Source organism: Megalopta genalis, chromosome 1 (assembly GCF_051020955.1).
Source record: "Megalopta genalis isolate 19385.01 chromosome 1, iyMegGena1_principal, whole genome shotgun sequence".
In the NCBI taxonomy this organism is placed as follows: Eukaryota; Metazoa; Arthropoda; class Insecta; order Hymenoptera; family Halictidae; genus Megalopta; species Megalopta genalis.
Genome location: NC_135013.1, coordinates 34,961,749 through 34,976,949, shown reverse-complemented (window position 1 = coordinate 34,976,949; position 15,201 = coordinate 34,961,749). Strand labels below are relative to the sequence as shown.

The 15,201-nt window shown below is 43.8% G+C and overlaps 1 protein-coding gene across 5 annotated transcripts in view; it reads right to left on the bottom strand.

The window, feature by feature from the left end:
* The window catches only part of LOC117217915 (sterile alpha and armadillo motif), a 167,830-nt gene that overhangs the window by 50,709 nt on the left and 101,920 nt on the right, over positions 1-15,201 (bottom strand). The gene's annotated exons all lie outside the window — the stretch shown is intronic.

Here is a 15,201-nt window from a genome sequence, read left to right as displayed (position 1 = left end):
CGAGGATAATTTTATTCGAGGCATCATTTTTTCGACGATCAGAAATGTTGGGATAATTCGACTGAGAAGGGAGCTATCGGGTTCTTGCAGAAGTAATTTCGGTCTTCCAAATAGACAGCTTATAAAAAACCGAAATTTCTTTTGCAACAACCTGCAAGATTTTCTGCAATTAGTAATTAGATCAACGGTCCCTAAAAAGGTCGAGAATCATTCGAGACGGTTGGAATTTGCCGACCGCCGCACCGTTTCTTCTGATAATCCGGGCAGAATATTTTTCTAATACTATCTAACATTTTTCTAACATTATCTAATATTTTCCTACAAGATCCGCGGGTCCGGTGATTAATCGAAGACGAAACAGATCGCAGACGGAGCGCAGGCGAGCGTGCGGAACAATTTACGGAATTCGCGAGCCGAAATATCGCGATAATGAAACGGTTCTCGCAGTGCCGATCCAGCAGCCTAATGGGGCCGTAAATAACGTTCTGGCCGGCCGCAGAACGATGATTAAAAGGGCTCAAGATTAGAGTATGCTCGGGTTCGATCGGGCCGGATGTTTCGCATAGCAGCCGGTGCGTCGAACCTGAAGCCGCGCCGCGCCGCGCCGAGCTGAGCCGAGCCGATCTAAAGATCGCACGGGCTTCCTCTATTAGGATGCCTCGCATAACTCGAAGCGGTCGAGAAGAGGATACGCGAGCTCTCGATCCCCGAGGATCGAGATGCTCTGCGAATTCGAGGCTCTTTGATCGAGAACACTTGTCCGGTTTTAGGATCTACGGGGTCGACGCCCGCGAAATTGCGATCGATCGTTCGATCGATCGATCTTTCCTCCAGCTGCTCCGCGGACCGGCTCTCTCTCTCTCTCCTCTCGTCTTCGATCCGTCGCACCCTTTTTTTCTTCGACGGAAGAAACTTCGCGGCGTCGACTGTCATAATCAAACCCCGCGGATTTTATGAATTCGCGATAAAAACACGATCGGATCGAATGCAAAGCTAAAAAGACGTTGGAAGAATTTATAATAACTTTATTTCTCGAGACTTTAAGGATATTGTTGCATTATTCTTAACTCATTACGATCGTTAACAGAGAAAAGACATTTTCGTCGAATTTATATTTCGCACAATAAGTTAAATAATTTTTATTTTGCCCACAAGAGATCCGCGATCTAGTCATAATGGACGTCGACTGTTGTAAACGGAGCCCTAACGATCCATTTGACAGGATCTGGGAACGAACGAACCGCTGTTATGGTTGCTAGAGCGCCGCAAGTGTTACAGTCTGAAAAAGGCTACGGGAATCGAAGAGTTTGATAGGGAGACTGATGGGGAATTGGTATTTGAAGATTCCATGATCGATACTAAAGTGGATCGAGTGGCCCAGGCCTGCGTACCAGAGAGCTCGGCCCATTAGCTACGTTAATTAATCACCCTTTACCTCGAGGTCAATGTTATATCTCATTTTTAAGACGTTTTAATAGACGGAGTTTATGGCTGACATTGGAGAAGGATCATGGACCGCATACCTATCGGCGAAGAATACAGGGTGTTCCAGGTTTTAATGTTCAAACTTTGTCAGTATATTCTATGGCAACAAAGTAAGAAAAAAATGTTATGTAAACATAGGTCGTATAGAGCTTTATTAAGAAGTTATAACAAAAATTCGTTCGATGAAATGAAAGAGAATAGAAAGGAAATTCGCACGGTCATAAATCCGATCTCCGATCGATGTCAATCATGTCAGCAACGGTAGAAATTTCGAAATGTATTAATAAACACAGCTTACATAAACGCACACGGCATGTGCTGATCTATTCAAGCCAATGCTTAGCATGTAACAGCGAGTTGATTACTATTCCTATTCTGAATTTTTGTTATAACTTCTTAATAAACCTCTATACGACCTATGTTTACGTAACATTTTTTTTCTTACTTTGGGCCATAGAATACACTGACAAAGTTTGAACATTGAAACCTGGGACACCCTGTATACTGATCGAAGATCCACGGCCACGCTGTCGCCTCGAATGAAGCTAGTTTTACCCGAGACGCTTGATTGTCTTAAAACTTGTATTATCTATTGGCGAAGAATAGATATTGGCGAACATTACAGTAAAGTCTCCCTGATCGACGCTCAGATTGTCCAGAAAAATGGACAATTTCGGAAGAGGAGATACGATTATAAAAATAGGGTCTCGAAAGGCGCGAGACTCGAATAATCGTATCTGCTCTTCCCAAATTGTCCATTTTTGCTGTGCAAGTTGAAGGAAAATTAGGCAGAATTTACTGTGTTTACAGTTTATGAAGATGAAAATTTGGGCTTTGCACCTCGTTTTTATAATTATTGGCCATTGGCAACTATAAAAATAGGGCCGCGAGACTCGAATAATCGTATCTGCTCTCCCCAAATTGTCCATTTTTGCTGTGCAAGTTGGAGGAAAATTAGGCAGAATTTACTGTATTTACAATCTATGAAGATGAAAATTTGAGCCTTGCTCCTCGTTTTTATAATCCTTGGCCATCGACAACTATAAAAATAGAATCTCGAAAGGTCGAGGCTCGAATAATCGTATCAGCTCTTCCCGAATTGTCCATTTTTGCTGTGCAAGTTGAAGGAAAATTAGGCAGAATTTACTGTGTTTACAGTCTATGAAGATGAAGTGAATAGTTACGAATCGCCGACAACTATAAGAACGAGTTGCAGGGCTCGAATAATCGTGTCTCCTCTTCCCAAATCGTCCATTTTTGTGCGCAATCTGAGCGTCAGTAAGGGACACATTAATGTATCTATCGGCGAACACTTGTTCGCCGCGATGACCGGTGTTCTCAGCAGCGTGCGAGGATAATTGCTCGGACGAAGGTTTGCGTACGCGTCGGAGGGACGCGTGCAATTGAAGATCAAATTAACCATAGCGCGTCATCGTCTGCGCGAAATCTACTTCCTAGGTGCACGTTGCCCTCGCCGGCGCGGCATCTAAATCGAGAATGCACTTCAATCGAGCGACCGCGGCCGCGGCCGATGCGATGCAGCCCGATGCAACCGATGCGCACGAAGCTTTAAACCCGGGCTTAACGGGCTCGACGGCGTAGCCGGTGTTCATCGCGGGATTAATCGAGTGAGTTTAATTAAAGGAGACCCGCGAGCGAAGCAATTGCTCTCCGGAAGATCGTCTCCGGTTCCTGTTTTCGATCCTCCTCGACTCGCGAGGCTCGAACGATTACGCGAAACCGGCCGGTAATCCAGGGGGGCTCCCGACGACCGTAGAAAGCTCGCGGGCGCGTCGCATGGGGCCCCATGACGCGCGTGCACGTATTAGAAAGTCGCGGTGACGCATGGCGGTTTCACGAAACAGGAAGAACGATAGCGAAATTCACGGCACGGCGGACGAGCTTTCAGGAAATGCCAACGTTCCGGATGATTCGTTCTTGGCAGTTACGCGCGCGCGCGCGTGTGTGGGTGCACGGGGAATACGGGCACTGGTAATCAGTCGCCCAGGGTTTCCCGGAGACTTTCCGTGCGCAGGAAAACGGAAACAATGAGTGTCGCTTCTGGAAATTTAGATAAGCCTCGGCGAGCGCAGGCTTTGATATCTTGCTAATAATAAAACTCGAGCAGGTTGTTCTCGATCGAGGATGACCGATCGAGCAGAGGATTGATTTCCGGAGATAATTGAGGAAACCGTGGTAGTGCGAGTCGGACGTTCGAAGAGACCGAGATTAAAATTAAACCACAGATCGAAAATGCAGAATGTACTGCCAATGAACGGTGCGTAAGGACTGGAACGGCTTCGAGGAGAAGTAGTCGCGGACGGAAGATGATCGACGAGATACGGCGATGCATCCAGGACGGATGCAACTGAATTAAGCACGCTAAACTAAATTAAACACGCGATAACGCTGATGATTTCTGCCGATAAAGGAGCTTTCGAAAAGGATGTCGTAGACGAAGGATGATCCACAAGATTCGGAATCGATGCTCGTGGAATAATTATCTGAACTAAACGCCGAAGCTGAACGCATCGGACATGTTCAAGAAGATTCGCAATTAGCGCTTGTTCAAGCATCGAGCACGATTTCCAAGTGACGATTAAAAAGATCCTAAATGCGATTCCGAATATGAAAAGTCGATAAATAAATTAAAATTGCGATTGCTGCTATTCGTATGTCATACATTATCGATATACTAAATGTATAAAACATTATGAGAAATTAAGTTTTAGAAAATTACGCGCTATAGAGTGAAATCGTAATAAAAGTAAATTTTATTACTTATAATTAAAATACAGTAATGTGTCTCTCTAATTGACGCTCAGGTTGTCCACAAAACTGTACAATTTTGGAAGAGGAGATACGATTATCCGAGCCTTGCGCCTTTCGAGTCTCTATTTTTACAGTTCCCGATGGCCAACAATTATAAAAAACGAGGAGCAAGGCTCAAATTTTCATCTTCATAGACTGTAAATACAGTAAATTCTGCCTAATTTTCCTCCAACTTGCACAGCAAAAATGGACAATTTGGGAAGAGCTGATACGATTATTCGAGTTTGCCGATCGCCAACAATTATAAAAAACGAGGAGCAAGGCTCAAATTTTCATCTTCATAGATTGTAAATACAGTAAATTCTGCCTAATTTTCCTTCAACTTGCACAGCAAAAATGGACAATTTGGGAAGAGCAGTTTCGATTATTCGAGTCTCGCGTCCCTATTTTTATAGTTGCGAATGGCCAATAATTATAAAAACGAGGTGCAAAGCCCAAATTTTCATCTTCATAGACTGTAAATACAGTAAATTCTGCCTAATTTTCCTTCAACTTGCACAGCAAAAATGGACAATTTGGGAACAGCAGATACGATTATTCGAGTCTCGCGCCTTTCGAGTCTCTATTTTTACAGTTACGAACTGTCAACAATTATAAAAACGAGACGCAAGACTCGGATAATCGTATCTCCTCTCCCCAAATTGTCCCTTTTTCTGCACAATCTCAGCGTCGCTTAGTGAGACATTACAGTACTGCAGTATTTGGGGCGTCCGCAGTAATACCCACACTCTCGCCGGCCGATCGCGCGCAATGTCGGTCGACTCGAGCTTCGATCGGGCAGTTTCTATTCGCGACACGATTCGTTTTGGCGGAACCGGTACCCGTTGGCATTCTTTCTCACGGCGTCGCGGGACACTCGAGGATGATTCACGGCTGTTATCGAGCCACTTAAGACACGTGGTTTTCTCCGGAGCCCGCGCGATAACGGGCGGTGCTCCTTTATCACGCCCACTATTTACGGCGCCTTACGTACGAACAGATTGTTCGCTCTTCCTCAGCGAGTTCCTCGATCACTGTCAAATAGACCCGGTTGACGCAACCGACTGAAAATACACGCGCGTGCCGGACACCGAAGCGCGCCCGTTCCCCCCGGGCTTCGTTCTTTCCCGATGGCTAGAAATATTGCATAACTCGCGGGTCCGAGAAACGCTTAGCCGAGAATGTTTCTATCGGCCTACGCGCGTTCCGCTCGATTCTCATCTTCGAAATAACCTTTTCCCCGAGAACGTCTCGCGCGAATTTACGGCTACGCTCGAACCGCGACGAGTGTCGAAACTACGAGTCGTAACCCGGAGTACGGTAATGTCTCTCCAATTGACGCACAGATTGTCCACAAAAATGAACAATTTCGGGAGAACTTCGAGCTAGAAGAATTACACTCTTCGATGTAATTTACGCGTCCTAACACAATTTAACGACTTCTTCGTTTCGAGAAGGATACAGTGTCTCTTCTAAATTAAACGAAGAGTAAATCTTTAGCTCTCTTGGGGCCGATAGAACGAGTACGGTAATGTCTCTCTAATTGACGCTCAGATTGTCACACAAAGATGGACAATTTAGGGAGAAGAGAGACGATTATTCGATCCTTGCGGTTCATCCTTATAGTCACGAATTGTCAACAAGTATAAAAACGAGCTGCAAGGCTCGAATATAATGGTATCTCCTCTTCCCAAATTGTCCATTTTCCTACAGAATCTGTGCGTCAATTCAGGAGACTTTATTGTATAATAATGTCTCTGTAATTGACGCTCCGATTGTATACAAAAATGGACAATTTTTGGAAGAGAAGATACGATTATTCGAGCGAGAATTAGAGAGACATCGTTGTACAGTAATGTCTCTCTAATTGACGCTCCGATCGTCCACAAAAATGGACAATTTAGGGAGAAAAGAGACGATTATTCGATCCTTGCGGTTCATCCTTATAGTCACGAATTGTCAACAAGTATAAAGACGAGCTGCAAGGCTCGAATATAATGGTATCTCCTCTTCCCAAATTGTCCATTTTCCTACAGAATCTGTGCGTCAATTAAAGAGACATTATTGCATAATAATGACATTATTGCATAATAATGTCTCTGTAATTGACGCTTCGATTGTCCACAAAAGTGGACAATTTTTGGAAGTGAAGATACGATTATTCGAGCGAGAATTAGAGAGACATCATTGTACAGTAATGTCTCTCTAATTGACGCTCCGATCGTCCACAAAAACGGACAATTTTTGGAAGAGAAGATACGATTATTCGAGCCTTGCGTTCGCTTTTATAGTCACGAATTGTCAACAGCTATAAAAGAACGAGCTACAAGGCTCGAATATAATGGTATCTCCTCTCCCCAAATTGTCCATTTTCGTCTACAATCTGAGCGTCAATTAGAAAGACATTACAGTACAGACATCCGTCGTTCGACGCTGTTTTCTCTAATAAACGACCGAGAATTCTGGATCGAGAAAAAGGATCGAAGAGAAAAATAGTCGAAGGATGCCGCTTCGCAGCAACAAGCGATTTGCTTCAATTCGATCGACGCCGTTGCGAGGAAAAATTCCTGAAGATCCAGGCCTGAAATTCCAGATCCTGAAGATCTCTCGGCGAACATTCCTTGGCGAGGATCATTTTTGATAGAACGGCCGGGCGACGAGAAGAGCGAGAAGGGACGGAAGCCGCGAGCCGATCGAAATTCGGGTCTCACGATCCAGCAGGCAGGTGATCGAGTCACGAGTCACGAGAGTCTCGATCCGTGAGTCACGCGGCGCGCGTGCCTCCGCGAGGCGGGAGCGGCGCGATCGAGATCGAGAGGAGAGAAGAGGAGGCGGAGATCCGTGCCGCGGAGGATCGATGAATCACCGAGCGGGCTGCGGTGCGACGTCCGTCGTACTATCATCCTGCCTCTGAAAATTCGTAACGATCGAGACGCGCGGCCGCGGGAACCCCGATTCGAGATGCTGTTATCACCTCGGATTGTGACGGCGTTAGTCATCCGCAATTGCGACTCGGTGCGCTACCAATTACGCGGATACGTCTCTTTGACTGTACAGAGATCTACAAAGGTATAAATACGTTCGGCATAGATCGAGGAACAGAATCGATTTTGTGAGGATTTCTTATAAGAAAAAAGGCTCGAGCTTTATATATTTAGGTTTGGTTTTTCCTTCTATTTTTCTTCTGTTTCTTTCCTTCATCTGTTCTTGTATTTCATCCGTTCTTGCGCGACTGCTACCATATTCGGTAAATTATCCCCAATTTTTGTTCAGCTTGTAGACAAAAATGGACAATATAGGAACAGCCTCGCGGCTCGTTTTTATAGTTGCCGATCATTAACAATTATAAAAACGAGGTGCAAGCCTCGAACAATCGTGCCTTCTCTTCCCACAAATTGTTGTTTACAAGCTGAAGGATAATTAGGGAGAATTTACGTTATTACCCTCCCCCATTGTAACGATCGTGCTATCTTTATGTATATTCCATTGCACTCTCTCCCATTGATAAACAAAGTTATTATTAAAAAACCTTAACGAGTACCGTGGCGTCCTCGGATCTTCCTGCGAAAGAAAACCTCGAAAGCGCTCATCGAGGATCATCGAGAATCATCGACGGATAATTTACAAGTTCTGGAATAAACAAGTTTGAAGAAAATGCACAATTTAGCGTAGCATCATCGATGACGTTCCCGAGCCAACGATGGCGCCATTTGCGACGCCTTTGCCACGCTGTTGTCGGAATCCGCGAGGATCTCGTTCGACAGCAGGAAGCGCTTATCGAACGCCTCATAATGAAGTATTCACGGAATTCCCGAGTACTTGTGTCACCCATTCTAGATTACACACAATGCTCTATTTATGCAATAACTCGTTGCACAATGCCTGACGTAATCCTGCCGACTTACGCGCATATTAACCGGTGAGTGAAAAATAACGTGTCAATTCCTAGAACACCTCGTCCAGGAACGAACGGTGCGAGGAGCAGCTTGACAAACGTTTCTTCGACGCGTCGACGGGCGAGCATAATTATGCAATAATTAATATTGTAGTTCGAGTAATAATTCATTTGCCTCGCTTAGCACGTTTTGCGCGCGTCACGGCTCGAGCTTCGCTCGCGTTCTCCCAAAAGACATATATAATAATATATAATATATATATTATATATATATTACTATACCTACTATTATACTTATACTTATACTAAAATATACTTCATTTAAAAAGACATAATATATAAAATATAATATATAATATATAATAATATATATATTATATATTATTATAAGTATAATAGTATAATTTAGTATAGTATAGTATAATTTGTAGTAGTATAAAAAAATGTAGTATAAATACTATACTAAATGTGTGTAGTATAGTATAATTTAGTATAAGTATAATATATAATATATATAATAATATATAATATTTTCCAAATTAACAATAAGATTTTGGTACCAAGTATACACAACGAGAATATTCAGAATTTCAAAGAGGTGCTCCAACAAATTTATATGAAAAAGTCTTTAAAAATTGAATTTGTGGTAAAGCTATTAATATACCTCCCCCGCGCATAGCGTATTAATTAAATTCGATCTGCGGAGGGTTAACTCGAATTCGACGAAAAAAGCGACAGAAATGCAATCGATCGAAAGAGTTCTCATCGTTTTAATGGAAGCTGTGTTTACCAAACAAAGCAACAGTACGTCGATGTTTTCGCATTGTTTCGCACACTACCGATGGTTTTCCTCGTAAGCGTGACCGAGCGCCGCTCGCAGCATGAACGAACCGCCGCGCCGGATGAATGGACGAGCCGTGAATCATTCCGAGGAGGAAGTTCAAGGCCGTGTGTTACGATACCGTGCCACGTGCTCTTCTATCACACCGCATTGTGCGTTATCAAGAGCGCGTAATGCGTGCGCCCGGTGGCCGTGCTTTCCGCCTCGAAGAGCCACCCGCCGACCGGGAAGGGTCGACGACCCTTAACCTTTTAGGCACGACGCGCCACTGTAGTGGCTTCCGCGGATGTCATCTCTCTGAACGACGCGCCGCTATAGTGGCTTACTCTAGTAGCTCGCTCGGTTATCGTTTGAATCGAATAATCGTCTTCGTATGCATTGTTTCACACTTCTTTTGTCTTCGCATCGATTTGCAATATACAGACTTATCTTAACAATATAACTGTATCTTAACAATATACAGACAGAATATACAGACACGCTGTACAGTACATATCAGACTCTGCCGTCCAGAGAAATAGCCTCGCGCAGAATTCAGCCGTACCTAAAAGGTTAACAAACTCGACCCAGAAGGTCTCGCTTAAGCCCCGAGGAATCCCCGAGGAATCCCCGAAGAATCCCCGCGCCGGATAATCCGTGAAATTTCCTATCGATCCGCGGCGATCTTTCCGCCGGATCGGAAGTTCGTTCGAACCGGCGTCCAAAAAGCTTCACGCTTCGTCGACCGTTCGACTCGAATCCTCGGTTTGGAACTTCGAAAATAGAAGATCGAAGAGCGAAAGACGGCTCGCGGGATCTTGATCCTTCGGCATCGAAGATACGAAGGCGAGAATTCGTCGGCCGGACGATGAGAAGTTCGATGCCGTGCCTCGCGAATGCAACTGCATTTAATTGCGACGGCAGCTGTTCGAACGAAGGACCTCGCGTAGAAAATTATTCGGACATCGAAATTAGCAGACCGAGATCGCGAGGCTTGCACTGGACCGGATCTTTTGAGATCGGAATCTTGAACGTCGGTCCGGGATTTGGATCTTTCGGCATCAGAAATAACTTGTAGACTAAACAAGAAGGTAGCAGATCGACTGAAATGAAACATGTTTTAGCGCAGAGACATCGCGAACGGAAGATCGCGGAGCCGGTTATTGCGGGGCGATCGATTTTCTGTTGTTCTGTGATCGAAAGGTCCTATCTGCAAAATTAGGCAATTTGACATTTTGACAACTCTGGATTGTTGCACGTATTTTATACGCGTGTACGAAGTTTTAACGTCCTACGCGAGGTTTCGGGATCTCAGAAATTACACAATATTATTGTCCTAGGCGAATAAATAACGTTCGTTAAAATATCGAATTAACAAATTTTGTAGACATTTTGCAGACTTTTCGTTTTAAGACGGCGGGCCCGCAGTGATTGCTGCTTTGATTTGTTCTCAGGCAGAATTTATTTTATATTTATGGAATAAGACACACTGAATCTCTCTATTTCATAATAAACAAAATAAAAGAATGTAATATATTTTATTCGATAAATATAGAATTAATTGTGCCCTGAGACAAACCAAGGGCACAGTAACTGGGTCGCTCCACGGTAATCGGCTTCCCTAGCCTACGTAACCTAGACCTTTACAGTAATGTCTCCCTTATTGACGCTGAGATTGTCCACTAAATTGGATTATTTGGGAAGAGGAGATACGATTATTCGAACCTTGCGGCTCGTTATTATAGTTGTGGACAATTTATAACTATAAAAATAAACCGCAAGGCTCGAATAATCGTATCTTCTCTTCCCATATTGTCCATTTTTGTGGTCAATCTGGGCGTCAATTAGAGAGACATTACTGTACAGCGATGTCTCTCTAATTCTCGCTCGAATAATCGTATCTTCACTTCCAAAAATTGTCCGTTTTTGTGGACGATCGGGGCGTCAATTAGTGGGACATTATTGTACAGTAATGTCTCTCTAATTCTCGCTCGAATAATCGTATCTTCTCTTCCCATATTGTCAATTTTTGTGGACGATCGGGGCGTCAATTAGAGAGACATTATTGTACAATAATGTCTCTCTAATTCTCGCTCGAATAATCGTATCTTCTCTTCCCATATTGTCAATTTTTGTGGACGATCGGGGCGTCAATTAGAGAGACATTATTGTAGAGTAATGTCTCTCTAATTCTCGCTCGAATAATCGTATCTTCTCTTCCAAAAATTGTCCATTTTTGTGGACGATCGGAGCGTCTCAATTACAGAGACATTACTGTACAATGATGTCTCCTTAATCGACGCACAGATTGTGTAGAAAAGTGGACAATTTGGGAAGAGGAGATACCATAATATTCGAGCCTTGCACCTCGTTTTTATAGTTATTGACGATCGGTAATTATAAAAAACGAGCCGCAAGGCTCGAATAATCGCGTCTCCTCTTCCCAAATTGTCTATTTAAATACACTATTTGGGCGACGATTAGGGAGACATTACTGTACCTTGAAATATAATACCCTGGGACCTTGATTCTCCATGTTGAAATTTTAGCCTCGAACAAAAATTAATCTATAGTTTACTTAGTACTAAGATACTAAGATATCGGTTTACATTTTCGTCGGTTCCGTCAGCGGGCAACGACCGTGATGTAAACTGTATATAATAGATACCGCGATACATCATCACCGGTACCATTAGATACGCATCGTGCCCTGACTGTTTGGGGATCCTAAACGTCTCTGATTGGTGGATAAGACGAACCCAACAAGGGTATAAAAGAAGCGTCTTTTTCTTACCGGACTCTCAGTAGAGTTTGGTCGCTCTACTCTCTCAATAAAGGAATAAAATAAAGTCTTTTTAAGAAAAGAATTAGAATCATATTCATTTTCATTCCATAATCCCAACACTCCAGAATGCGAGATCACTGTACACGAGTCTCGGTACGCATCTTGTACGCGCATTAATCGTCGAAAATCTTAACACCGCTTAATGAAGAAATCAGCTCGCGAGCATTCCGGCGTGTCGGAAAAAGGACAATCGAAGAGAGCGCGCGTCGTCTATCCGCGCAGCTCCGGGCACTTTGCAGGACCGGATTACTCGCGTGTCCGATCTGGATCAGGAATTCGGGGGGCGCGAGTTGGTCCAGAGGCCGAGTAACAAGAAATTCGGTTGAGTCACGGTGGATCGTGCAAGGAGACATTGGAAAGACGAGGAGGAGGAGGAGGAGAAGGAGGAGAAGGAGGATGAGGGCGAGGACAGGGGGCCTGAAACGGGGCGCGCGCGCGAGTTCCCAGTTCCCATACCGGGGTCCGGCCCCTTTGGCGAATGCCGATGACTCACGAAGGAATTCCAGACGCGCGAGCGCGGTCATCGACAGCCCCCTTTCCTTTTTCTCACCTTTGGGTCAGTAGACGTAGCCTGGACGACCGCGATTACGACCGTCGGCTACGGGCCGGTCGGCTGCCAGTGGCCGCTGACGCCGGGCCGGCGTCATTTTCATAGCTGCGGCACCGATTCATCGGTTCGGAGAATTTTCGAAAAAATCTGTTCAACGGCTCTCCAATTTCCCTTCGGCTTGTAAACAAAAACGATCAATTTGGAGGAGGAGGGGATAGAATGCGAGCAGGGCCACGTGGCGCATGTTTATAGTTGTCAAGAACTATAAAAGCAAGCCGCAAGGCTCGAATAATCATATCTCCTCTTCTCAAATTGTCCTTTTTTTGCTTAGAAAGCGAAGGACAATTGGGGAGAATTTACTGTATACAAATTGAGACGTCTTCTACGGTCGCCGGAGCAAAAGTTACTCGCTCGATTAAAGGCGCTATTATCTAGTTATCAGTTAGTTGGTATCAAATTTTACCCCTCTTTTCTCTTTGAAGACTTTGAAACAGCATGAAATAGAAAATCGCCAACTTCGAAGCGAGCGAAACACGGTCTTCGAAAACCATCTTAACCCTTTGCACCCGAATGGTGACTCTGAGGCACCGCTAAAATTGTTGTTGTACCATCACGTTCCGAGATCATTTTTATATCATCAAAGTTTAGATTTTAGAAAATTGTTAAACGCGTAACTATCGCACGAATCGCAAAACTGAATCTCACATGCGTATATATGCATTTTTGTGGAAACATATTTCGCTAATCGAAACACTGAATTTCACTGCATTAGAACAATATTGTTCTTCTGCTGAAAAACCATTGTCATCGAAAAACTGCCAGTCGTCGCAGTTAGGAAGAAAATGAGAGGGCGAGAGGGGTTAATATCGACCGAAAATAAGCGGATGCGTCGGCGCCTAAAGGCGTTCTCAGTGTCACAAACGAAAAATTCTAAGCGCCCATAGTCGCCCTCGGTAGCCTAGGGGTTGAAGTTGGAGTAAAATTCTGTTCTTTTCCGCGCAATTATATATAATTGTAAAAAATACAATATTCACCACACGGTGAATACAAATTTCCTTTTTCTGCTAAAAAAAAAACCATTGTAATCGAAAAATTCCTAGTCGTCGCAGTTAGGAAGAAAATGAGAGGGCGAGAGGGGTTAATATCGACCGAAAATAAGCGGATGCGTCGGCGCCTAAAGGCGTTCTCAGTGTCACAAACGAAACATTCTAAGCGCCCATAGTCGCCCACGGTAGCCTAGGGGTTGAAGTTGGAGTAAAATTCTGTTCTTTTCCGCGCAACGTTCAAGTATTCGAGGAAAAATGCAGGCACACGGTGAATACAAATTTCCTTCTTCTGCTAAAAAGAATCGTTGCAGTCGAAAAACTCCCAGTCGTCGCTGTCAGGAAGAAAATGACAGGGCGAGAGGGGGTTAACCCTTTGCACTCGAGTGGAGACTCGAGTGAAAAGAATGTTCACATTATTGAATTTGTCTGTATTCGATAAATCGTCAAACGATAGAAGTTTTCTGCAAGCATACGCTTGCGGATTTCATACGTATCAAATAAAACCGAATCATACTAAGTGGAAAAGCTGTAGGTTGAAAAGAACGTCTTCGTTTCGGAGTTAAAGTACTCTCGATAAATAATAATAAATTAATAAATAATATCGACCGAAAATAAGCGGATGCGTCGGCACCTAAAGGCGCTCTCAATGTCACAAACGAAAAGTTCTAAGCGCCCGTAGTCGCCCTCGGTAGCCTAGGGGTTGAAGTTGGAGTAAAATTCTGTTCTTTTCCGCGCAATTATATATAATTGTAAAAAATACAATATTCACCACACGGTGAATACAAATTTCCTTTTTCTGCTAAAAAAAAAACCATTGTAATCGAAAAATTCCTAGTCGTCGCAGTTAGGAAGAAAATGAGAGGGCGAGAGGGGTTAATATCGACCGAAAATAAGCGGATGCGTCGGCGCCTAAAGGCGTTCTCAGTGTCACAAACGAAACATTCTAAGCGCCCATAGTCGCCCACGGTAGCCTAGGGGTTGAAGTTGGAGTAAAATTCTGTTCTTTTCCGCGCAACGTTCAAGTATTCGAGGAAAAATGCAGGCACACGGTGAATACAAATTTCCTTCTTCTGCTAAAAAGAATCGTTGCAGTCGAAAAACTCCCAGTCGTCGCTGTCAGGAAGAAAATGACAGGGCGAGAGGGGGTTAACCCTTTGCACTCGAGTGGAGACTCGAGTGAAAAGAATGTTCACATTATTGAATTTGTCTGTATTCGATAAATCGTCAAACGATAGAAGTTTTCTGCAAGCATACACTTGCGGATTTCATACGTATCAAATAAAACCGAATCATACTAAGTGGAAAAGCTGTAGGTTGAAAAGAACGTCTTCGTTTCGGAGTTAAAGTACTCTCGATAAATAATAATAAATTAATAAATAATATCGACCGAAAATAAGCGGATGCGTCGGCACCTAAAGGCGCTCTCAATGTCACAAACGAAAAGATCTAAGCGCCCATAGTCGCCCTCGGTAGCCCAGGGGTTGAAGTTGGAGTAAAATTCTGTTCTTTTCCGCGCAATTATATATAATTGTAAAAAATACAATATTCACCACACGGTGAATACAAATTTCCTTTTTCTGCTAAAAAAAAACCCATTGTAATCGAAAAATTCCTAGTCGTCGCAGTTAGGAAGAAAATGAGAGGGCGAGAGGGGTTAATATCGACCGAAAATAAGCGGATGCGTCGGCGCCTAAAGGCGTTCTCAGTGTCACAAACGAAAAATTCTAAGCGCCTATATGCATCCTCGGT